Source organism: Antechinus flavipes, chromosome 1 (assembly GCF_016432865.1).
Source record: "Antechinus flavipes isolate AdamAnt ecotype Samford, QLD, Australia chromosome 1, AdamAnt_v2, whole genome shotgun sequence".
Taxonomy (NCBI): Eukaryota; Metazoa; Chordata; class Mammalia; order Dasyuromorphia; family Dasyuridae; genus Antechinus; species Antechinus flavipes.
This window is the reverse complement of record NC_067398.1, coordinates 722,660,792-722,684,978: the sequence shown is the minus strand read 5'-3', so window position 1 is coordinate 722,684,978 and position 24,187 is coordinate 722,660,792. Positions and strand designations below refer to the sequence as shown.

Below are 24,187 nucleotides of genomic sequence, written 5' to 3'. Positions count from 1 at the left end.
ACTGGCAGCTGAGTGTTGGATGGACTGTCCCAATGTGAAATCTACCAGCAGGCTGCTGTCCCAGCCTAAATACAAGGCCTGAACTCAAGTGGGACACTGTCAGAGGAGAGAAAATCATTTTCCCCTTTCAGCACACTCTCCACAGTGGCCAGACAAACATCCCATAGTTCTGCACATTGAACTCCTCTCCCTCCTTCAAGTTCTAACTTGGGTACAACTTTCTCCATGAAGCCCCACCCTGCCACTATATTGCATACTACTCTAGACCTCTCCTATGTATTTACCATAATAGAACATTTTTTATTATTTGCACACTTTTCCCATTATAGGTCAACCTTCTTGAAAGTAAAATCTGTTTTGCTTCATTTCTATAACGCTCCCACCCAAAATAATGCATCGGGTCCCTTTCTTTTCTAAATTATTTATTCATTCATTACGTTATTTATGCTAGGGAGGGGAGTGACAGTGTAGGGGTCCAGACAGTGAATTCACCAGCAGGGAGAACTTAGGGTAAAAATTTCTGTTATGGAAGATCATTTCTTCATCTGGAGCTCCGAGAATTGCCTGAGAGCATTGAGAGACTGCCAGGGCTTAAGAATTATTTGTTGAACTGCATTTGTGATTTTTTTTTTTTTAAAGAATACTTTTGGCAGAGGGGGAAAACAACCACGCCGCTAATTACAAATCGGGGTAGCTGAGTTCAAATATCTTCTTGGATGCTTCTGTGCCCCGAGGAGGACATTTAGCTCATCTAGATCTCAGCTTTTCAATTTCTTCCTCTATTAAAATGGGTGTGTTTCAGAGATAGAGGAAAAAACGGCCCAGAAAGTAAAGTTCCAGGTCTAATTCCATAGTAAAGTTCCAGGTCTAATTCCATAATCTAATCATTGGTCCTGGATTTCAAATAGCTCTTTTCCATCACAGATCTGGCTCCACAGAAATTGTTCTGGAGAGACCAGGTGTGGGTGTGTGTGTGTGTGGGGGGGAGGGAATGGAAGGGATAGGGGGTTGGGAGAGAGTTATCAGGAAGCCAACGTGGATAAAGAGGAAGGGAATTCTGACAATCTGAGCACTGTGCTCCCGGGCTGGGCTCTCCACGTACAGAGGCCACAAGAGATTTGGCTGTTTGCTCCTGGAGACCGGGCTGAGGCTGCCGAGAGATTGACACCGTGAAGCCGGGTAAGGCCATTTGGGAAGCAGTGGCCTCACGGGAGAAGACAAGCCCGAGTCCCCTTTGGGCAGAGAAGGCCCCGGGCACATTTCCCATCACGCTTTTGCAGCTATGGGCTCAGCATTCGAACGAGCGCGTCCCTTTGCACGCCAAAGACCAGCGGCCCCTGGGGCCTGGCTGCCGCTGACAAGGCGGAGACCAGAGGCTGCTTCGCTCCGGCTTTGTCCCGAGCCGCGGCGAATATGTCTCGGGCCGCCCGAGCGGGGCCGCTTTCCCTTCTCAGCTGTGGAACACGAGGGCACGTTCCCCGAGTCGGAGCGAGGCCGCATCTCTGTGTCCAGGGGCTCGTTTGCAGGCGTTAGAGACTCTGCGGAGATGACACATCTCCTAAAGTCCCTTCTAAGAGGGCCCCGGGATGTGGGCGGCTCGTCACTAACTGAGACCGTGGGGGCCGGCCACGTGGGGAGGCGAAGACTTCTGTTCTCCAGCTCTGCGAGCCTCACGAGGTATTGGGAGCAGGGGCTACAGGGGGTTTGGGGCTTTCTCGGCCCGTGTTCGGGTGCTCTGGGGGTTGCTTCAAGGAGGTCATTATGAGCAGGAGCCCTAGATTCCCCTCCCGCCGTCTCTTTTGCTCTTCTACCGAGGCCAATGATGCCTGGAGGTGGGAGGGGATCCGAAGGGCCGGAGAGCAGAGGGAGCTTCAGCTGCTGAAGTGTTCTGAAGAGATGGGGAGATCAAATGTCCTTAGGGACCAACACAACGAAGGGGCTTCTAAGGGTTGCTTTTCTTCTCTCATTTTTTTCATCCTTCCCTCCCTCTGTTTCTTTCCTTCCTTCCTTGGGGTCAGGAAGAGCTGTGTTCAAAGATCACCTGGGACATTCACTTGGGGAAGCAGAAGTGAGTCACTGGACCCATTCATGCTTCATTTGTAAAAACAATCCTTCTTGGACTGATGTCACAGGGTTGTTGTGAGGCTGTGAACTGTTTTCCCAAATTCTTCAGGTTCTATCAATGACAACTCCTATTCTTATCCGCTAGTCCATGCTGCCTCCCAGTACCAAGTTTTGGACCAGAGAGGCATCCCAGAAGCCATGTCTGATTCCTTCATTTTACAATCGGGGAAACTGAGACATTCATGGATACTTCCTATGGTCACGGAGGTAAGATCATATGATCGCTGATTTGGAGCTAAAAGAGACCTCAGGAGCCATCTAAATATCTTCTAAAAAAGGAACCAGGCTCAGAGAAAGTGACTTGCTCAAAATCCAGCAGTTAGGAAGGGACAAATCTGGGACTGGAATCCAAATTCTCAAGTGCTTTTTCCATTGTCTCCCCATCTTTAAGATCACTTAGAGACCTCTTTGATATTTAGGATACTATGCTGGGGTTAAAGGTTTAAGCAAAGTGTATGGAATGGAGAGATAAAGTGAAGATCTTACAGGAATGTTTAAATTCTTTTTCTGTATTTTTTATTATTTCTATGTCTCTGTGATCTGCATAAGTATAGTGTATGTAAGGCAATATTTACTTAAAACTTTAGATATATTTACTTAACCAGAAATGATGACATTTACTCTTGTTCAGTGTTATCAATATTTAGATTATTGAATGCCATCAGCTCAGTAATCTGAAGTTTGAAGGTCTGACTGATGATTCCTCTCAGAATCAGGGAAACAAAGCATTCCATTCTAATCTGCCTTTGGCACCAACGTTTAACATTCAGTTTGGGGAGAAGGCATCTATTTCTCAATGCTCCCCAACCTATGATGTAATCCTTTGTAACCAAACCTATAAAAACTGTAAATCTTTCCTAAATCTTTAGCCCTTGTACTGTGAGCTTTCTCTCTTTCCCTCCTCACAGTAGAATTGCTCATTCCCATGAAAATTTATTAATAAATAACTTTTCTGCTTTCTACTGAGTGATATTTGAGCAGTCATTTTGGGTAAAGGTCTTCTACATCCCTCACAGTTGGGGGCTCATCCGGGATGGGGTCTTTGGGGGAGATGGCTGTGTGCACCCCAAACAGTGACAGGAGCCCATGAATTGGGTTTCTCCATGGTCTCTGGCTGTGGATGAGCAGCCTCCCTCCCCTCTTAGACAACAACCCAAGGCAGGGATACTCAGTCGAAAGCAGAATTGAAGATTGAAGGAAGTAGAGTCCTGATGGCCTGCAGCAGTCTGAAAAGACACACGTGTTCTTGAGGTAATGCTCTTGGGAAGTCTGGGATGCTATTGGCCTGGTCAAGGGAGACCCTGAGGGATTAGCCCTCCTAAATTTATTTTTGGTGTGGACTGCTGTTGACCCTAACAATAAAGGGCTTTTCCTAAGGAGGCTTTTGGGTGGCTGTGCAGGTGTGAGGGTAATGAAGGACCTCTGGCTGGGTGTGAGGGTAACATAGGGCCTCCTCTGACACCTGGATCGGGTCCAGAGTGGTATAGAAGCAGTCCAAGAATATGTATCAAGACGTTAACTAGGGAATTCAACACTGGGATGAACTTCCCACATATAAAAGGGAAGAAAACTGGGAGGATGTATATCCTAGGACTATTTGGGTATATCAGACTTAAATCTGTGTGTAAAAGGTGAAAATAAAGTTCTGCATTTGTCTGTGTGTGTATGACTGCTTTGCATTGCTTTTGTTCTGTGTAAAAGAATTCAGCTTCTGTGTTAAAAATATCAGGCTGAATTGTGGGAATTGGAGTTCATTCAGAGTGGTAATTCTTTCAGAGTGCTTCAGAATGTAATTTGGGAACTAGTTTTGGGCTTCTCAAGAAAAGAAAATCTTTTTTCTCTTTCTCTCCCTCTGCCTCTGGCAGCGGCTTTGCAGGAAGGAGAAGAGAAGGAAAAAAATAAAAACATAGATTGAAAATTTGGAAAGTTTTGAGAAAATAGGAGAACAGTGGCTATCACTCCTGGGAACAAGGAGCCCATTATCACAAATCAGCCAGGAAAAAAAAAATGTTCAAGGTAAAGCAAGGATTGGTGCTTAACTCTTTCCTGGATTACTAAAGAAAATAAGTTTGAATGGAATATCTAGGTAGATTTTAGGAAATTTCACAAACTAAAGTGCTGGTTAATTTTAAAATAACTTTAAATTGGTATGTGTGTTAAGATTAGAAACAAGAAACTGCAGATATTGGAAGGGAGGAATAAAAATAGAGTAAGAGAGGTAAATAGCTGAATGCCGGGGCTTTCTGACCTGTTGGTCAAACTAGGCATGTTTCTGAAAATGTGCCAGGAGAAGAAAGAAAAATGATTATTAGTAAGTTTGCTTTCATGGAATTAGATAACAGAAAGTTTAAGAAGGCTAACCTGGGTAATTGTCTACAACATTTGATTAAGACTTTTGGGAACTTACTATATTTTAAAGAGGTACTATAATTTTGAAATTGAAATAAAATTGAAATTGGGGGAAATAATTTTACTGTTGCCTTGCACATGTTAGATTTATTAAGAGGATAAAATCTTTTTTTTTTTTAAAATAACTTTTTATTGATAGAACCCATACCAGGGTAATTTTTTACAGCATTATCCCTTGCATTCACTTCTGTTCCTATTTTTCCCCTCCCTCCCTCCACACCCTCCTCAAGATAGCAAGCAGTCCTTTACATGTTGAATAGGTTACAGTATATCCTAGATACAATATATGTGTACAGAACCGAACAGTTTTCTTGTTGCACAGGGAGAATTGAATTCAGAAGGAATAAATAACCCGGGAAGAAAAACAAAAATGCAAGCAGTTTATATTTATTTCCCAGTGTTCTTTCTTTGGGTGTATCTTCTTCTGTCCATATTTGATCAATTAAAGCTTTCTTTATCGAAGAGATCCACTTCCATCAGAATACATCAAAAGGATAAAATCTTAAGAATTGTTTGAATATTGTGGCTTTTACAACTGAAGAGAAAAACTTTTTTTTTCTTATTTGGTTGGACTTCAAATTAGAAATATAGGTTATTAAATAAAATGCCAGTAGCTTACCTTGGGAGGGGTGGGTGTCGTGCTTGTATCTCCTTACTTAAATGGGTATGTTGCTTTTTAAAAGTATTGTTATGAAATTTGGTTCAAAACTAATGGTGAATCTTGAAGTTTAAAGTTGAGAAAAAAAAGGTGATTTAAAGACAAGGGAAAAGATATTAATTTACAAACACAATTAATAATTTAAATAGAGCATCTAGTCAGAGTATTTCAGAGACAGTTTGAGCAAGCAGGCATTGGGAGAAGAGAAACAAAGAGAAGGAACAAGAGAATGAAGGTGATTTAAGAAGGATTGATTAGTAGGCTGTGAGACAGGATGTGTTTTTTTGGAGGGAGGAGAGTAGCAGAGCAGCAGTGGAAAGCTGCAGCTGCTTTTGGCTGAAGAAAACAAATGGTGATTTAAAGGGACATGCTGCTCTTGCAAGATGTTAATATTTGTTTCTTTAGCTACATAATGGTTATGAATATTAAAGAATATGATCAGAAAGTTTGGCTTGATAGGCCACCCATCTGATCTCTTCCTCGGGTGTCTTTGCTATTTAAAAATCCAAAGATAAAACTTTTTCTTGAGCAATAAATAAATAAGAACATTTGAATATCGGCATGATATCTTGGTCCACTATGGTGATTTTGACTTTTCTCTTTTAATTTATTTTACATTCATTTATGAAATAAAAGAAGTATTTCTCTAAACTAACATAAAAAGATGCCAATTTGTTACATATGATTTGCTATCTTTTAAAATATGTAAGAAAGTTACCAGGTAAATTTATTTTGTTTCTTCCCTTCTTGCCACAACCTGAAGATGATTATCATTAGAGACAAATATATTACTTTGTATATGGGGTCCCTTCCATTTCTGAGTCTCTGATTCCCCCACAAAACAGGCAAGTCAATAAGCATTTATTAAGTGCCTACTGTGCTTGAGGCCTGACTTTAAGTATGACCTGGGACACTTAGGAGCTGTGGGTAAGTCATTTAGCCCTGTTTGCCTCAATTCCTCATTTGTTAAATTAACTGGAGAAGGAAATAGCAAATTCCTCCAATATCACTGTAAGTCAGACATGACTGGGGAAGTGACTTAAGAATAAAACAACATGTCCCATGTTCATGGAGAAAAATGCAAACAGCCCCATGGGAAAGATCTCATACCATAAGGTCAGAGCGGTAATATGCAAGTAACTGTGTTCAAGCAGGACATAAAGACCTAAAATACAGCTAATCTAGAGAGAAGCCATGAGCTGAAAAGGTTCTGGTGGACAATTCTAGTGGCCAGAATCCAACTTTCTCAGTACAGTATAGAGAGTGTAGCTAAATTGCTTTTGTTGCTCAATAGTTTTTCAGTCCTGTCCAACTCTTCACAACCAAGGTAGTAGAGAGATTTGCTGTTTCCTTCTTCACCTTATTTTATAGATGGGGAAACTGAGGCACAAAGATAACTTGCATAGAGCCATACAGGTAGTAAATGTCTGCAGCCAGATTGGAAGTCAGGCAAATTAAGTCTTTTTGACCCCAGATCTGGTCCTCTACCTGCTGCACCACCTAGCTCCCATAGCTACAAGCTGCATCATCTGCCATTTCATTGCCTAATCAACTTTGTAAGTCTGCACTCCTTAAGAATAAAGTTCTTAGAAACCCAGCTGGCAGGTACCAGACGCTATGTTAGTATCTAAATCTTCTCCATTTCTATTCGGAAATCTACAGGACTTTTTCATCCATTTTTTTTGAATGCTGGAAAGTTTTATTTTACATTCTGGCAAGAATGGGTGCCTAGGGAGTAGGTGAGCAGACACCACTTTGAAACTCCAGGGGCCACATTTTCTCCACTATCTTGAAGCACAAGTCCTTCGCTTGATTCCTCATTAATTAGATGCTACAGAAGGTACAAGACATGACTCTCCATCCCTCATTACATAAGCAGTCCCTGCCCCCAAAGGAGCCTCTATTCTAGAAGGGGGAATACAATTATTGTATTTAATATATATTTTTCCATGTTTAATATATATTGGATTACTTGCCATCTAGGACAGGAGGTGGAGGAAAGGAGGGGAAAATTTGGAACATAAGGATTTGCAAGGGTTCAATTTTGAAATATTATCCATGCATATGGTTTGAAAATTCAAAGCTTAAAAAAAAGAGAAGTTCCTTGTATTGCTTAAGCAGTAGACCCTTTGATATAGCATCCCAAATTACTTTATTTTAAATCAACCACAGCCTTGAAAAATAAAAATAGATGTTCAGTTCTTAACACCATGTAGGTGTAAGCCATTCCTTTGCAGGGGTCCTCAAACTTTTTAAATAGGGGGCCAGTTCACTGTCTCTCAGATTGTTGGAGGGCCGGACTATAGTAAAAACAAAAACTTTGTTTTGTGGGCCTTTAAATAAAGAAACTTCATAGCCCTGGGTGAGGGGGATAAATGTCCTCAGCAGCTGAATCTGGCCCGAGGGCCATAGTTTGAGGACCCCTTCTATAACAGCAATTCATGTTAAAGTAATTTCATTGAAAAGGGGGGTAGGGCAGAAGTGAAGGGGACTCCAGTGAGTGGATTTGTTTTTTTCACTTCGAAGGAGCAGCCACAGCCAATGAGGGAAAGGTGGATTCAGCTTTCACCTTTCACAGATCATGCAAATAACAAGTATACCATTTTCAATGTGAAGAGACTGCAACTCTAACCCAGAGTCAAGGTTTTTTCAACCCAGCAAGACCAGAAAGCAAGGGGATGGACCCAAGCAGGAGCTGCTTCCCTTGTCTATCCAACCCCACCTTAGAGTCCCTGAGGCAGGCAGGGAGAAGGCACAGACAGAGATCAGTTCAGCTCCATAGTCCCACCCTTTAGGGAGGTGCTCCAGTCAGAAATCCAAGTTGGGTCAAAATTCTGAGACCTGAGAGTAAGATCAGACTCCTGCTCCTGTGCAGAGGAGCAGTCTCACCCAGCCATGCCCTGCCATAAATTCCTGTCATGTCCCGCGGGTTAAATCTTCCCCATAAAATCTTCTTGTGGACCACCCCATGGCCTCCATACCCACCCTCTCCTCCCCACCCACATCAACCTGCCAGGAAATTCCATCTTGTGTTCTTTCCCTGTTCCCTTCCCCCACACCACGGGGTATCTCTCCTAACTCCACTATGTTTTCCAACCCCACTTGTCCTTGTGGCTAACTCTTTTAGGGTGCTAAGTCCCTTTCAAGTTGTCCCTGCCTGCTAAGCTTGCACCAACCTCATGGGGTGTTTCTCTTTTTTTTAGACAAATGGCAAATTCTGCTCAAGAACTTGCCCTTTCCATCAAGAATTAAAAAAAAAAAAAAAAAAAAAAAAAACCTTTCTATGCTCTCCCACTCTATTTCCTGCTTACCATTCCTGGGGTCTATTTTATCTGTCATTTTGGGGTTCTGGAACCATATCTTTTGGTACCAGCTAAACCATCCTGCTCCTCTCCGTGCCCTCTAACATTTCTTGAATCTCTGTTGCTCTCTCTCTCTCTCTCTCTCTCTCTCTCTCTCTCTCTCTCTCTCTCTCAAATCTATCACATCAATTGTCCTTAACAATTTTAGGTTTCAGTATTATGAAAATAACCCCAAATAAGTTAATTAGCAATTTCACAGTTGTGATGAGTGATGGCCAAATAAACATAAGATAGCCTATCACAAAAAAATGGATAGCATTCTTATGGAATTTAAAGCCAAGTTTCCAATTTTAACATACACACCAATAACAAAATTTTAAAAAATCATTTCTTTAGCTTGTAATATTCTAACTAGATGTCCTATTCAAACTACCAATTGCTTTTTTTTTCTTTTTTTATTTATTTTTATTATAATAACTTTTTATTGACAGAACCCATGCCAGGGTAATTTTTTTTTACCAATTGCTTTTGCAAATCAATCTTTTTTGTCCCTTGTCTGTAAAGTCACCTTTGAAAAATCTTTAATATTCACAATATAGGGGCAGCTAGTGGATAGAGAACCATCCCTGAAGTCAGGAGGACCTGAGTTCAAATCTAGTCTCACAGGCTTAACATTCCCTAGCTGTGTGACCTTGGGCAAGTCACTTCAACCCAATTGCCTCAGAGAGAAAAAAAGATTCACAATATAGATAATATCTAAATGACTTTGGACCAAATCTCATAAAATTTATTTCCAGCACAGCTGACAAAACTTTAAAGCATAGCTCATAATTTTTACAAATTGCCCAATATATATTTTAGAAAACAACATATTTCATTTCATTAGTGGATAAGAACATGTGATCTCTTAAGGTCAGTTTACCAGTACTTTGTTTTGATAACCTATTTTTTAAATTTCCAGACAAATCAAATAGAGATTTAAACTTCTAGTAGCAATATTATAATATTAATGCACACATATATTTAAAATTTTATTCTCACAATTGAGAGTAATTTGATCATATGCCATTTAAATTTAAACACAGTATTTTGATCCCATTTTTGGGAAAAATACTCTTCTCCTTCAAAAGCTCCATTCATTTAGCCCCACTGAAATCTCTGAAATGGCAATAAACAGTTGAGGCCAGAGATAGAGACACAGGCCCCTGGGGAGCAAAATGGCTATGGCTCCTATCTCCCCTCCTAAATTTTGTTCGCTTTCCTATAAACTGCTGTATTGGGAAGGGGGTAAGATTTTAAAATGTAAAACAAAATTTCTTGAATTTCTCCAAGCTATGTGGAGATAAACCACACCCTTTAACAGAATCCAACATCCCCTGAGAATTTTGGGACTCTGGGGGTTTGGGACCATAGTGACCCATCTAGAGAGAAACTGAGGCCGACTCCAAAGCATAGAGTTTTGAGAAGCCTACTGGTCTTTGGAGAGGCTGTACTGAACATGAGTCTACCCACAGTGGCCCTGCTCATTCCCAGTCCCCTCTAGGGAGAGAAGCTTGAAAGCTGTGGTCTCTGCACAGTTTCCCTGGCTGCTGCAGAACCGAAACCAGTTCCCTTGCTATTTCCTGGATTCATCAGTGACCTCACTTTGTGGTCCTGGAATCTTTGGACAGTCTCTGAGGGGGTAAAGCCCAAGCCCAGCCCCTAGGCTGTTGAAGTCTCCTCCTGCTTAGACAGGCCCACCCCAAAGTCATAATGTCTGGATCCTGGATGGAGCCCCCTTTGTGAGAAACAAAATATCTTATCCAAGAACTCACTGACTGGCTGATGAATGCAGGAAAGATTTATTTTACATTGTTGCAAGAATGGGAGCCTCAGAGAGTAGACCTCTCAGCCCATGTTTCAATTCATGTTTGATGACCTCTCTGAGGGCCTTTGGATTTCACTCCTACATTGTAGCCATTTAAGAGGCTCTATCTGAACATGAACTTAATTTCATTGTTACCATAGTGTTTCCCAGGCTCCTCCTCCTCCTCCTTCTAACCAATTTTCATGGGATTTATGTAGAACTGATGCTGGGCTAAGTTTCTTTCCTGCTGCTGCTCTATTCCTAATTGATGTGCTCTGGATGATGGCCCAGACAGACACAACGACTGCTTTCTCGATGGGATAAGTGTATCTCATGTAAGCTCACCTTCTCTACGCTCACAGAAAACAGACATGGGAAAACCTCCATTTTTTTTCCCCTTATTCAACTAAATCTTTATTTAGAATCTTTGGAAGTCATAAAACATTGGATCCAATGATATACATACACATTCAGCAGCTGCATTTCACGGCTTGCTTCCCATGATCCACCTCTCCCAAATCATTATTCTTCTTTAAACAAAAGTCCAAATGGTTTGGCTAAAACCCAAAGTGTGGCTTTCTTCCAGAACTTGTCCTTCCTAGGTGAGAAGTACTTTCCCTTACTTCCCTATACACCATTACTGGCTTATTGGAAAGTTGCAATGTATTTTTTTTTTTTTCTTTTTTTATTTATTTTTATTATAATAACTTTTTATTGACAGAACCCATGCCAGGGTAATTTTTTTTACCAATTGCTTTTTTTTTCTTTTTTTATTTATTTTTATTATAATAACTTTTTATTGACAGAACCCATGCCAGGGTAATTTTTTTTACCAATTGCTTTTGCAAATCAATCTTTTTTGTCCCTTGTCTGTAAAGTCACCTTTGAAAAATCTTTAATATTCACAATATAGGGGCAGCTAGTGGATAGAGAACCATCCCTGAAGTCAGGAGGACCTGAGTTCAAATCTGGTCTCACAGGCTTAACATTCCCTAGCTGTGTGACCTTGGGCAAGTCACTTCAACCCAATTGCCTCAGAGAGAAAAAAAGATTCACAATATAGATAATATCTAAATGACTTTGGAGCAAATCTCATAAAATTTATTTCCAGCACAGCTGACAAAACTTTAAAGCATAGCTCATAATTTTTACAAATTGCCCAATATATATTTTAGAAAACAACATATTTCATTTCATTAGTGGATAAGAACATGTGATCTCTTAAGGTCAGTTTACCAGTACTTTGTTTTGATAACCTATTTTTTAAATTTCCAGACAAATCAAATAGAGATTTAAACTTCTAGTAGCAATATTATAATATTAATGCACACATATATTTAAAATTTTATTCTCACAATTGAGAGTAATTTGATCATATGCCATTTAAATTTAAACACAGTATTTTGATCCCATTTTTGGGAAAAATACTCTTCTCCTTCAAAAGCTCCATTCATTTAGCCCCACTGAAATCTCTGAAATGGCAATAAACAGTTGAGGCCAGAGATAGAGACACAGGCCCCTGGGGAGCAAAATGGCTATGGCTCCTATCTCCCCTCCTAAATTTTGTTCGCTTTCCTATAAACTGCTGTATTGGGAAGGGGGTAAGATTTTAAAATGTAAAACAAAATTTCTTGAATTTCTCCAAGCTATGTGGAGATAAACCACACCCTTTAACAGAATCCAACATCCCCTGAGAATTTTGGGACTCTGGGGGTTTGGGACCATAGTGACCCATCTAGAGAGAAACTGAGGCCGACTCCAAAGCATAGAGTTTTGAGAAGCCTACTGGTCTTTGGAGAGGCTGTACTGAACATGAGTCTACCCACAGTGGCCCTGCTCATTCCCAGTCCCCTCTAGGGAGAGAAGCTTGAAAGCTGTGGTCTCTGCACAGTTTCCCTGGCTGCTGCAGAACCGAAACCAGTTCCCTTGCTATTTCCTGGATTCATCAGTGACCTCACTTTGTGGTCCTGGAATCTTTGGACAGTCTCTGAGGGGGTAAAGCCCAAGCCCAGCCCCTAGGCTGTTGAAGTCTCCTCCTGCTTAGACAGGCCCACCCCAAAGTCATAATGTCTGGATCCTGGATGGAGCCCCCTTTGTGAGAAACAAAATATCTTATCCAAGAACTCACTGACTGGCTGATGAATGCAGGAAAGATTTATTTTACATTGTTGCAAGAATGGGAGCCTCAGAGAGTAGACCTCTCAGCCCATGTTTCAATTCATGTTTGATGACCTCTCTGAGGGCCTTTGGATTTCACTCCTACATTGTAGCCATTTAAGAGGCTCTATCTGAACATGAACTTAATTTCATTGTTACCATAGTGTTTCCCAGGCTCCTCCTCCTCCTCCTTCTAACCAATTTTTATGGGATTTATGTAGAACTGATGCTGGGCTAAGTTTCTTTCCTGCTGCTGCTCTATTCCTGATTGATGTGCTCTGGATGATGGCCCAGACAGACACAACGACTGCTTTCTCGATGGGATAAGTGTATCTCATGTAAGCTCACTTTCTGTAGGCTCACAGAAAACAGACATGGGAAAACCTCCATTTTTTTTCCCCTTATTCAACTAAATCTTTATTTAGAATCTTTGGAAGTCATAAAACATTGGATCCAATGATATACATACACATTCAGCAGCTGCATTTCACGGCTTGCTTCCCATGATCCACCTCTCCCAAATCATTATTCTTCTTTAAACAAAAGTCCAAATGGTTTGGCTAAAACCCAAAGTGTGGCTTTCTTCCAGAACTTGTCCTTCCTAGGTGAGAAGTACTTTCCCTTACTTCCCTATACACCATTACTGGCTTATTGGAAAGTTGCAATGTATTTTTTTTTTTTTTTTTACTGGGATACACACAAAAGGAGGAGGATGTGGGTGAAAAGGAATGGAACCCAAGACCCTGCAGTGTCCCAAAGGTGCCTTGGGCAGTCACTCTATCCTAGTCAGGAGGAAAACTGCTGAGGGTCCCATTTTCCAATGTGATTTCTTCAAGGTGCATATCTAGTTTCAGGCCTGCCCGGTTGCTAGAGGTTCTCTGTGGATCCCGGAAGGTCCCGAATTTGTTGCTCCTCATGCACTGAGCAGTCAGTTCCTACTAACACTGCGCGGCCAGAAATCCATTGGAAAACCTCCATTAAGCCTCTAGCAAGAACCTGTCCTGATGGGCAAGATGAACAGCTGGGCTGTGCTGGAAAGTAGCAGTTTTATAAACTCAAAACTTGGTAAATGATCAGACCACAAAAATAGGGTTAAGACATCAGTGTCAGCTGGGAATTGGTAAAAGATCTTTATTTCTTCAGGTTATTCTGATCAAAGTGTTATCAAGCATTTGCCTGAAGACTTCCCATTTAATTTTACGTGCATGAGGTTTGATTTCAGCTAAGGTGATGAGAGTATTCCTCCCTGTGCTGCAGGCAGGGAAGGTAGAATGGATGAAATAAGAAGAAATGGGGATAACCTCAAATCCATTGTAACAGTCATCATAAAGCTGAGGTCCCGTTCAGACAGAGCTTTGCTTCTAGGACTTCTGCTTCATTACTCTCCAGGTGCATGTGCTCCCGTGAGGATACCTAGTGGTTTGGAGGAAGCACCATCACTTTTGACAAAGAGTAACCCCAAAATTGGAGAACAGATCTCAAAGGGGCTTTGGGTGTGGCCAAGTCAGGGCCCTTCTGTCTCCTCTGGGCCTGTGTCCCCCCTCACTGTCATATGTGAGCCCCACATCTGTACTAGTCTCTGCACAGCTCTAGTGATCATCCTGTGAAAGTCATTGGCTATTTTCTTCTGGCTGATCCAACAATTTCAGCATCTTTTTTTTTTTTTTAGTCTCATTTTTTGTTCAAATACTTATTACAGTGCCACATGGTAGGTTTTAATAAATGCTTTTCCTTATTTTTCCTTTTTTTTAAATAAAGTTTTTTATTTTCAAAACATATGCAGAGATTATTTGACAACATAGACCCTTGCATAACCTTGTGTTTCAGATTTTCTCCTCCTTCCTCCCACCCCATCCTCTAGATGGCAAGCAATCCAATATATTTTAAACATGTTAAAATATATGTTAGTTCCAACATATTTATACAATTCTCTTGCTGCACAAGTAAAATCAGATCAAAAAAGAAAGTAAATGAATAAGAAAACAAAAAGGAAGCGAACAATAGAAAAAGTGAGAATGTTATGTTGTGGTCCATGCTCAGTTCCCACTGTTCTCTCTCTGGCTGTAGGTGGCTCTCGTCATCACAAGATCATTGGAACTAGCATCAATCATCATTGTTAGAAAGAGTTTCTTTCATCAGAATTGATCATTGTATAATTTTGATTTTGCTTTGTGCTGTAATGTTCTGGTTAGTTTTTCGGAGGTCTCTGGACCAGCCTTCATTTCAGCAGAGTAATCATCATGACAATAGCCAGAGATAAAGAACAATTTCTTTATTATCTCTTTCAAAGTCTTGTCTCCTTCCCTGGGGCCCGGGCTAGATTTCTGGAGGTTCTCCAGAATGTGTCTTGGTTTCTGTGGGGAGGTAGGAGGACCACCACAAAGGTCTCTGTTTTGAAATTCTCCTGAGTCCTGGAAGTCCTCTATCTTCCCCAAGTCTGTGCCAGTCCCCCAGAATCTTGGTTTCAGTGGAGAAGCAAAGGAAGAGAGCTATCGTGGTGGTGTGAGATGGAATGAATGTCTCTCCTTGGCTTTGAGACCTTGGGCTCCAGCCTCCAGTCCTCTGTCTTCTCTGAGTCTGTTCCAGTCGGCCTCTAGGTCTGATTCTGGCCTCTTAAATACTCTTTTACATTTAAATACATTCATCATACTGAGTATAAGTCAATCATTACATCAGTGGGAACCATTTTTTGTTGTAAGATTAATTCAATCATATTGAACTAGAGAACTATGAATCACTATGCTAAACTAAATAACCACTGTCTTATTGATTCCATTGAGTTAACACCTTGTAAGAATCCTTGTTTCAGAGTTCTGGCCCATTACATTACAGTGTACAATGATCTCCTAGTTCTGCCCATTTCACTTAGCATCATTCATGTAAGTCTCTCCAGGTCTCTCTGAAATCATCTTGCTGATCACTTCTTACAGAAAAATAATATTCCATAAGATTCATATACCATAATTTATTCAGCCATTCTGCAACTGATGGGCATCTGTTGGAATCCTAGTGTTAACTCAACTTGAAACAAGATGATAACTCAAGGGAGATGTTAGCATCCTAGTGTCAACTCAATGGATTTGATACAATGCTTGTGTTCACACCTTTAGAGAGCTCATATAAGCAAGAAGTATTTTAAGTACTCATTGGAGTTCACAAGTATGGGAGATTCCCAAAGTAAACTTTGTAACTTTGTGAATTCACATCTCCCTTGAAGTTCTTAGGGCCAGAGAGCACTCTGGGAGGGAACCCATAATCCCTCTCTCTCAGAAGGGATCACATATAAGAAGCAGAGGCCCAGTCAGAGATTTTTTTACTTCAGAACATTCCCAGGGGTTGGAGAGGAGCACGCTGGGACAGACACAGAGCACTCTGGGAGATTGAGAGGCAGAAGCCCTCTTTTGGAGGCAAGACAGATTCATTCGATCTTTGTACTGGCTGGAGGCTGAAGGGAGCAGAGGCAAAGGACAAGCTGCAAGAGCTCTCAGAACCAAGGAAAACTGAGGCCTCTATTAAAGCTACCCGGGCCCAAGAAAGGAGAGAATAAACATTTGCATTTTATCAGCTGGCTGCATTTTGGCTGATTATTACTTTTAACTGAAACTAAGGCTGCCTCCAGAAAACCTTCCCAAGAAACCTGCTCTCACAGAGAACCATTATATTATTTTAAAGAAGAAAAATACCACAGGCATCTATTCACTTTCCAGGTTCTTGCCACTATGATAAGGGCTGCCACAAACATTTTTGGACATATGAGTCACTTTCCTTCCTTTAAGACCATTTTGGGATATAGGGATAATAAAAATTGATAACTTTTTGAGCATAGTTCCAAATTGCTCTCCAAAATGGCTGTATCAGTTCATAACTCCACCAACAATGTATTAGAAATCCACCAGTTTTCCCACATCCCTTCTAACATTTGTCCTTGTCTTTGTCTGTCATCTTAGCCAATCTGAGAGGTATGTAGTCATCTCTCAGAGTTGTCTTAATTTGCATTTCTCTGATCAATAGTGATTTAGAGCATTTTCTCTTATGATTAGAAATAGTTTTAATTTCCTCATCTGAAAATTGGTCATTCTTTTGACCATTTATGACTTGAGAATGGCTTGAATTCTTATAAATTTGAGTCAATTCCCTATATATTTTAGAAATAAGGCCTTTATCAGAACCCTTAAATCTAAAAATGATTTCCCAATTTATTGCTTCTCTTCTGATCTCTTCTGCATTAGGTTATTTTTTTTTTTTACAAAAACTTTTAAATTTAATATAATCAAAATTTTCTATCTGGCATTCAATTGTGAGTTCCCATGCTTCTTTGGACACAAATTCCTTCCTTCTTCACAGATCTGAGAGGTAAACTATCCTATCTTTCTCTAATTTGCTTATAATATCACTCCTTATGTCTAAATCATGAACCCATTTAGATCTTATCTTGGTATGCTGTGTAAGGTGTGGGTTAAGCCCTAATTTCTTCCATACTAGTTTCCAAATTTCCCAGCAGTTTTTGCCAAAAAGTGAGTTCTTATGCCAAAAGCTGGGGTCTTTGCATTTGTCAGACATTAGATTGCAATAGTTATTGTCTATTTTGTCCTGTGATCCTAACCTATTCCACTGATCGACTCCTCTATTTCTTAGCCAGTACCAAATGTTTTGATTATGGTTGCTTCATAATATAGTTTTAAATCTGGCATAGATAGGCCACCTTCATTAGCATTATCTTTCATTAATTCCTTGAAATTCTTGACCTTTTGTTTTTCCAGGTAAATTTTGTTATTTTTTCTAGGTCAGTAAAATAATTTCTTGGGAGTTTGATAGGCATGGCACTAAATAAGGAGATTAATTTAGGTAGTATTGTCATTTTTATTCTATTCGCTTGGCCTACCCAGGAACACATGATATTTTTCCAACTGATTAGGTCTGAAGCTGCCGGAACACGGCTTCCATGGCTCCCACAGCTTCCCCGCCGAAGTTGCGATTTCAGGCATTAAGCAGTGCGAGGTTGTATACAGCGTCAATTTCAAAGGAAGCAGACGAGCAATGGTACAAAGGATTCTTAGAATCTCGCTCTCGGGGTCGGGAAGATCAGCTTCCAAAGCACCAGCTGAGCCCTCCAGTTGCTCTGCAAGGAGAAAGTACCCTTTTCTCCTACTCTGAATGTTAGAGATTCTACCCGATTTTGGATTTCAGGCGATAACAAGGTCCTCTTCCTTTTGGGGGATTGTTCGTTGTTCTCATCACTACGCCACCGCCACCACTACACGCTGTCTGCTGCCCGCGCTCCCGCATCCTCGGCTCCCCGCTCCAGTCTCTGCAGCTGCCGCCGATGCCGGAAAATCCGCACTATTCACTTCACAACGTCTGGAAAAATCGGAACACGAGGTTCTGCAAAAGTGACTGTAGAGAAATGCAGGCTGACAGGCCAACCACCACAGGGAAGGGAGATGGGGTGAATGTCTCCCCCAAACTGGGGCTTCTCCCGTCCTCTGTCTTCTCCGAGTCTAAACCAGTCTCTCTCAAAGTGTAGGAAGGAGGAGAAACACCAGGATTCTGAGCAAAGATGGAACGCCTCTCTCCCAGCCCTTGTTGGCTATTATATACTCTATTATCATTACATCATCGTAGGTAGGAAACCTGTAGAATAGCTGTCAATCTTGTAGAACTAAGCACATGTACTGAACTAGAGAACCCACAGGCTAAACCAGACAGCCACTGTCTCATCAATTCCGCCGAGTTAACACCTTGTTTAAATCAATCATCCCGCCCCTTACAGGTATACACATGGTAACTGGAACAGGGACCACTTAATGCTAGGGACCATGGACATAAGGAAAGGCTTCCCCTTTGGGGCAGCACATAGGCTAATAAACACTGATTAAGTGCCTACGATGTCCCAGAGACTGTGCTCAGTGCAAGGAAACAGAAAGAAGCAAGACAGTTCTGGTCCTCAAGGAGCTGCAGTCTAATAGTCGGAGACTCAGGGCTTGTCCTGTTCCGAGACCGCAAGGCAGTGAGGTCTTAATGTATTCCCAATCCTGGCCGGATTTAAAGAGCAGCACAAGCTGTAATGAGCACCTTCCGGGGCCTCCCATTATCTCCAAAGAGCTGCAGGCAGAGGTGAGCAACAGGGAGCCAGAGGCGAGCTCTGTCAGACCTGAGACGCTCCCAAACTCCAGGCAATCAAGTCAATGAACCTTTATTAAAACACCTATTATGTACCAGTGTAATGCTGAAGAAACTGAGCAAGACAAGGGATTAGAGACCAATTCAATAGTTTATTAAATGGAGAGAAATACTGGGACCAATGGATTCATGGTTGATCCCAGGGCTAGACCAGACTATCATCTCAAAGAGTCTAGCCCCGAGTATTGGGACAGCAAGCTTTTTATAGGATAACAAGAACAATGACATGGTTGGGGAGGCACCTAGATGGGGATAACCTAATGGTGGGGGAGGTTACTGATGTTCTAATGACATCTAGAATGGATAAACCTTTATCTTGTCAACCATTAAGAAGGAATGTCTATAAAACCTTTATCTCAAACATTAAGAGGGGAAGGTTATAACCTGAGGCAGAAAAACCACATCGGACAATTGGAGAAACTGGGTCACGACATTAAAAGGGAACTTTGGCACGAGAGCAGGTGAAGGTGAAAGAGAATACGCGAGGTGGCTTCAAGCTCACCATTAAAGAAACCGGATCACTGCGGGCAGAGATGGCGGCCGCGACATTTAAGGCTGTTTGCTCCTGGGAGGAAAGCCGGGGGAATCGGGGCAGCGTCCTAGAAAGCAGAGACGGGATCTTTCCCACAAACGTATGGTCGAAGCGAAGGTTCCCCAGTAGTGAGAGCGAGCGCGGACGTTGGAGGACAATGGCGGAGAGCTGAGGGCTGGATGTGGGGCTGAAGAAAACCTTCAAAATTCCCGGGACTGAGCCACCCTTGCGGTTTGTGTCACTGCGCACGCGTGGCCTCGGCTCCCGCTGTCAGCCTCGCTCAGAAGGAGGGGCCCCCGGCTTCAGTCGTGACAGTGCGCAGGCGCAACTCCGGCTCCGGCTGTAGCAGAGGTAGCAGAGTGAGGGCAGGTAAGTCTCAGAGCTGACAGTGCGCACGCGCGTGGGCACTGCTGAGCCCTGGCCCTTGACCCTGTGTGTGGCCACGGTTTCTCTCCCGCGCGTGTGCGCACAGTGCATGTGGATAAGCTCCTGAGTCTGTGCCAGTAACAAGCGTTTGTTAGGTGCCCGTGCGTGTGTGTTGCCCCCCCCCCCCATGTCCCGCAGCCTCCCCTCCCCCCTCGGGTCTGGCCAGCGCCCCTTTCAGCAGCCCCTCCCCCATTGCGGCGGGACCCACGCTGCCTCCTCTCCCTGCCCTCTCTCCCCTCCCCCACGGGGCGTCCTGTTGTTGCTGCGGCTTTCCTCTCCTGCCCCGGGGTCCCCGCCCCCAATCCTTCCCTGGTCACTTCTGCCTCCTCTGTACAGCCCGGAAGCCCTCTCCTGGCCGCGCCCAGCCCGTCTTTCCTCCCTCCAAGAAGCCTCTTCTAGGGTCATTGCTGGGCTTGGTGAAAAGGGGGAGACCGCGCGCCTCGGGGTCCCGGCAGAAGGAAGGGCCGGAGGCCAGGGTGACGTCAGCCCCTTAGGGGAAGGAGCTGAGCCACGCTGTGGGACTCCCCGCTGTCCTGCGGCTGCCCCCTCCCCCCAGGCCGCTCCCTGCCCCGCCCTGGGGAGGTTTGGGCTGCAAGGAGCCCGGGGCCCTGGGGATGCGGCTCCTCCTGGGCTCCGAGGCCCCGGTGGGAGGTCAGGTGGTTGGCAGTTGCTGCAGCCCTGGCCGTGCTTTGAGACCCCCCTCCCCAAGGGACACTGGGGGGATGACTTGTGGCCCGGCTCAGGCAGGGGTTTGACTTGCCGGCCCCCTGGGAGCTGGTTGTTAGTGATCATTGGGAAAGAGAAGGATCTGTTCCCTCAGAACACTTGGGGTCTTCCAACTTGACTTAGCCCAGGTGGATGTTCCAAGTGCGGGAGCCAGCCCGAAGCTGGAGGCCACCAGACATTTCTCCTACTTGTGTCTGTGGCCATTGGTAGGGGGCCTCAGGGAGCGGGGGACTCTGGGGAAGCCAGAGGGAAGCTGCTGACAAGGTCTGCTTTGGCTCCCCACCTCCCTCTGGTGTTGTCACCTTTCCTGAGAAGGCAAGGAGGGCGGGACCACCTGTGTTCTATTTGCACATCAACAGCAGGGGCTTATACTTCCCCCAGGTGCTAACTCAGGGGGCTGTGGGATGCTCCATAGTTAGCACTTGCCCAGTGTGCTGGCGGATGTAATCATGCTGAGGTATTTAAGGGCTGGGAAGACTGGAAAGAGTCACTTCATCTTGGACCATCCTGGTGGCTCTCCTGCCTCCTTCTCTCCTCCAGGAAGACCAAGGCTGGTCCCGAGATCCTCCAGAGAGCTAGTCCGGACACCACCTTTTGGCACCCGACGTGGGCCTCTGGAAAGCGTAGAATATTTTGTCTCCCCAATTTGGGGCTCAAGGAAGCACACTGTGTTTGGTGCCCAAGTGAGGCCCTAGAAGTGAGGCTCTGGACGTTAAGCCTTATTCTCAGCAGCTCAACTGACAGGATTGTTTAGCTCAGTGGAGAAGTCCCCAAGACCTATGAAGACTCTGATGATCCCCAGGCAGCAGATGGAGCCCATGGAGGGTGTGACTTCTGGCTTTCCCATGGCCCCCATTCAGGAACCAGTGACCTTCCAGGACGTGGCCGTGGACTTCACCTGTGAGGAGTGGATGATCCTGGAGCCTGCCCAGAGGGCCCTGCACAGGAACGTGATGCTGGAGAACTACCAGAACCTGGTCTCTGTGGGGATTCCTGTTTCTAGCCTGGATCTGATCTCTGTGTTGGAGAAGCAAGAAGCAGCCTTGAGTCCCAAGAGCAGAGACTCCAGTGGATCTCATCAAGATGTACTTACTGATCATCAGAGAACTCAGCCTGGAGATAAACCATTTGTGTGTAAGGAATGTGGGAAAGCCTTCAGCCAGAGACAACAACTCATTCGTCATCAAAAAATTCATACTGGAGCAAAACCCTTAGAATGTAAGGGATGTGGAAAAGCCTTCAGTGATCGAGGATCCCTTACTGTACATCAGAGAAGTCACACTGGAGAGAAACCCTTTGAATGCAAAGAATGTGGAAAAGCCTTCAGTGATCGAGGATACCTTACTGTACATCAGAAAACTCACATTGGACAGAGACCATTTGTGTGTAAGGAATGTGGAAAAGCCTTCAGCCAGAGACCACAACTCATTCGTCATCAAAAAATTCATACTGGAGAGAAACCCTTTGAATGTAAGGAATGTGGAAAAGCCTTCAGCCAGAGACAACACCTCATTCGTCATCAAAAAATTCATACTGGAGAGAAACCCTTTGAATGTAAGGAATGTGGAAAAGCCTTCAGCCAGAGACAAAACCTCATTCGTCATCAAAAAATTCATACTGGAGAAAAACTCTTAGAATGTAAGGAATGTGGAAAAGCCTTCAGTGATCGAGGATCCCTTACTGTACATCAGAGAACTCACACTGGAGAGAAACCATTTGTATGTAATGAATGTGGAAAAGCCTTCAGTGATCGAGGATCCCTTACTGTACATCAGAGAACTCACACTGGAGAGAAACCCTTTGAATGTAAGGAATGTGGAAAAGCCTTCAGCCAGAGACCACACCTCATTCGTCATCAAAAAATTCATACTGGAGAGAAACCCTTTGAATGTAAGGAATGTGGAAAAGCCTTCAGCCAGAGACCACACCTCATTCGTCATCAAAAAATTCATACTGGAGAAAAACCCTTAGAATGTAAGGAATGTGGAAAAGCCTTCAGTGATCGAGGATATCTTACTGTACATCAGAAAACTCACACTGGGGAGAAACCATTTGTGTGTAAGGAATGTGGGAAAGGTTTTATTCGGAGGATTGATCTCACTGTTCATGAGAGAGTTCATACTGGAGAAAAACCCTTTCTATGTATTGAGTGTGGAAAAGCCTTCAGTGATCGAGGATATCTTACTATACATCAGAGAACTCACACTGGGGAGAAACCATTTGTGTGTAAGGAATGTGGGAAAGGCTTTATTCGGAGGATTGATCTCACTGTTCATCAGAGAGTTCATACTGGAGAAAAACCCTTTCTATGTAATGAATGTGGAAAAGCTTTCAGCTTTCAAGGAAACCTTATTGTACATCAGAGAACTCACACTGGAGAGAAACCCTTTGAATGTAATGAATGTGGAAAAGCCTTCAGTGATCGAGGATATCTTACTGTACATCAGAGAACTCACACTGGGGAGAAACCATTTGTGTGTAAGGAATGTGGGAAAGGTTTTATTCGGAAGATTGATCTCACTGTTCATCAGAGAGTTCATACTGGAGAAAAACCCTTTCTATGTCATGAATGTGGAAAAGCCTTCAACCGTCGAGGAAACCTTACTGTACATCAGAGAACTCACACTGGAGAGAAACCCTTTGTATGTAATGAGTGTGGAAAAGCCTTCAACCATCAAGGAGGCCTTATTGTACATCAGAGAACTCACCCCAGATAGAAACCTTTTGTATGTAATGAGTGTGGGAAAGGCTTTAGTAGGAACTCTAGTCTTATTACTCATCAGAAAATTCATACTAAAGAGAAACAGAATTTGTTGAAATAGAGAAATTTCAGACAGGAACCACCCCTTCACTGTCACCAGAGAATTCATATGATTCTGGCAACTCAGTAGGAAAAAAATCTATTCTTCCTAAAATAATTTATTGTGGCTCTTTTTGGTTAACATGCCACCTGCACTTCTCGACCTGGGCCTTTTTCATTCCCTCCTAATCCAACACATGAAAAAACTGACATTGTATGTATTGTTTCACATTGAGTCCACCATACTTGTAAAGAAGAGGGGATGAAGTAACATCGTCTTGCCTCAGAATTTGATTTGGTTTTTATAAGTTCTTTAGTCTGATTTCTAATTTATTAGCATATTTCAAAAATGCAATTGATGTATCTGATATATTGATTATTGTATTTAATAAATGATATTCTCTTCATTCTTTGTATTTTATTAGTATATGGCTTTTGAGCAATAATTTATCCTTTTGGTGCCTGCTTTAGTGTATGCCAGCAATTTTGGAATATTGACTCACTTTTACCATTGTCTTTGAAGCTGTTCCTGTTTCTGCAATCTGTCCCTTGACTGACATATTTAACATTTCACTATTTCAGTTTCCATCTAAAACTAACTTTTGCGGTGCTGTCTGAATTGATTATTATTTAACTTATATTATCATCTGTGAAGGAAGGGATTAGCATTTATCATATACATATATATTTAATTTTCTTTTTTAAAAAAAGAAAATTCCTTGGACAGCAAGGAAATCAAATCAGTCAATTCTTGAATAAATACTTCAGACTACTCATTGGAAGGGCAAAACGTGAAATTGAATCTCATATTCACTGGGAGAGATTAAAGGGATAAGGAGACTAGGAATGGCAGAAGACAAGATGGACATTTAGTGTCACAGAAGCAACAGATATGAGTTTGCATAGTCTTCAAAAGGTGGTCAAAGCTAGAAGGACCTGGTGTGCTACAATCCATGCACTCATCAAGAGTGTTACATGACTGAACAAACAAGAAAAGCATGTCAGGTAGTGTGCTAAGGACGGGGGA

At 42.8% G+C, this 24,187-nt stretch overlaps 1 protein-coding gene, 1 pseudogene and 1 gene segment (V, D, J or C); 1 reads left to right on the top strand and 2 right to left on the bottom strand.

The window, feature by feature from the left end:
- The window catches only part of LOC127548908 (uncharacterized), a 118,923-nt gene that overhangs the window by 37,967 nt on the left and 56,769 nt on the right, over nucleotides 1-24,187 (bottom strand). The gene's annotated exons all lie outside the window — the stretch shown is intronic.
- Nucleotides 1-24,187, bottom strand: part of LOC127543939 (immunoglobulin lambda variable 4-69-like) — a 78,921-nt gene that overhangs the window by 11,676 nt on the left and 43,058 nt on the right.
- LOC127551479 (zinc finger protein 260-like) lies at nucleotides 21,140-24,001 on the top strand (annotated as a pseudogene).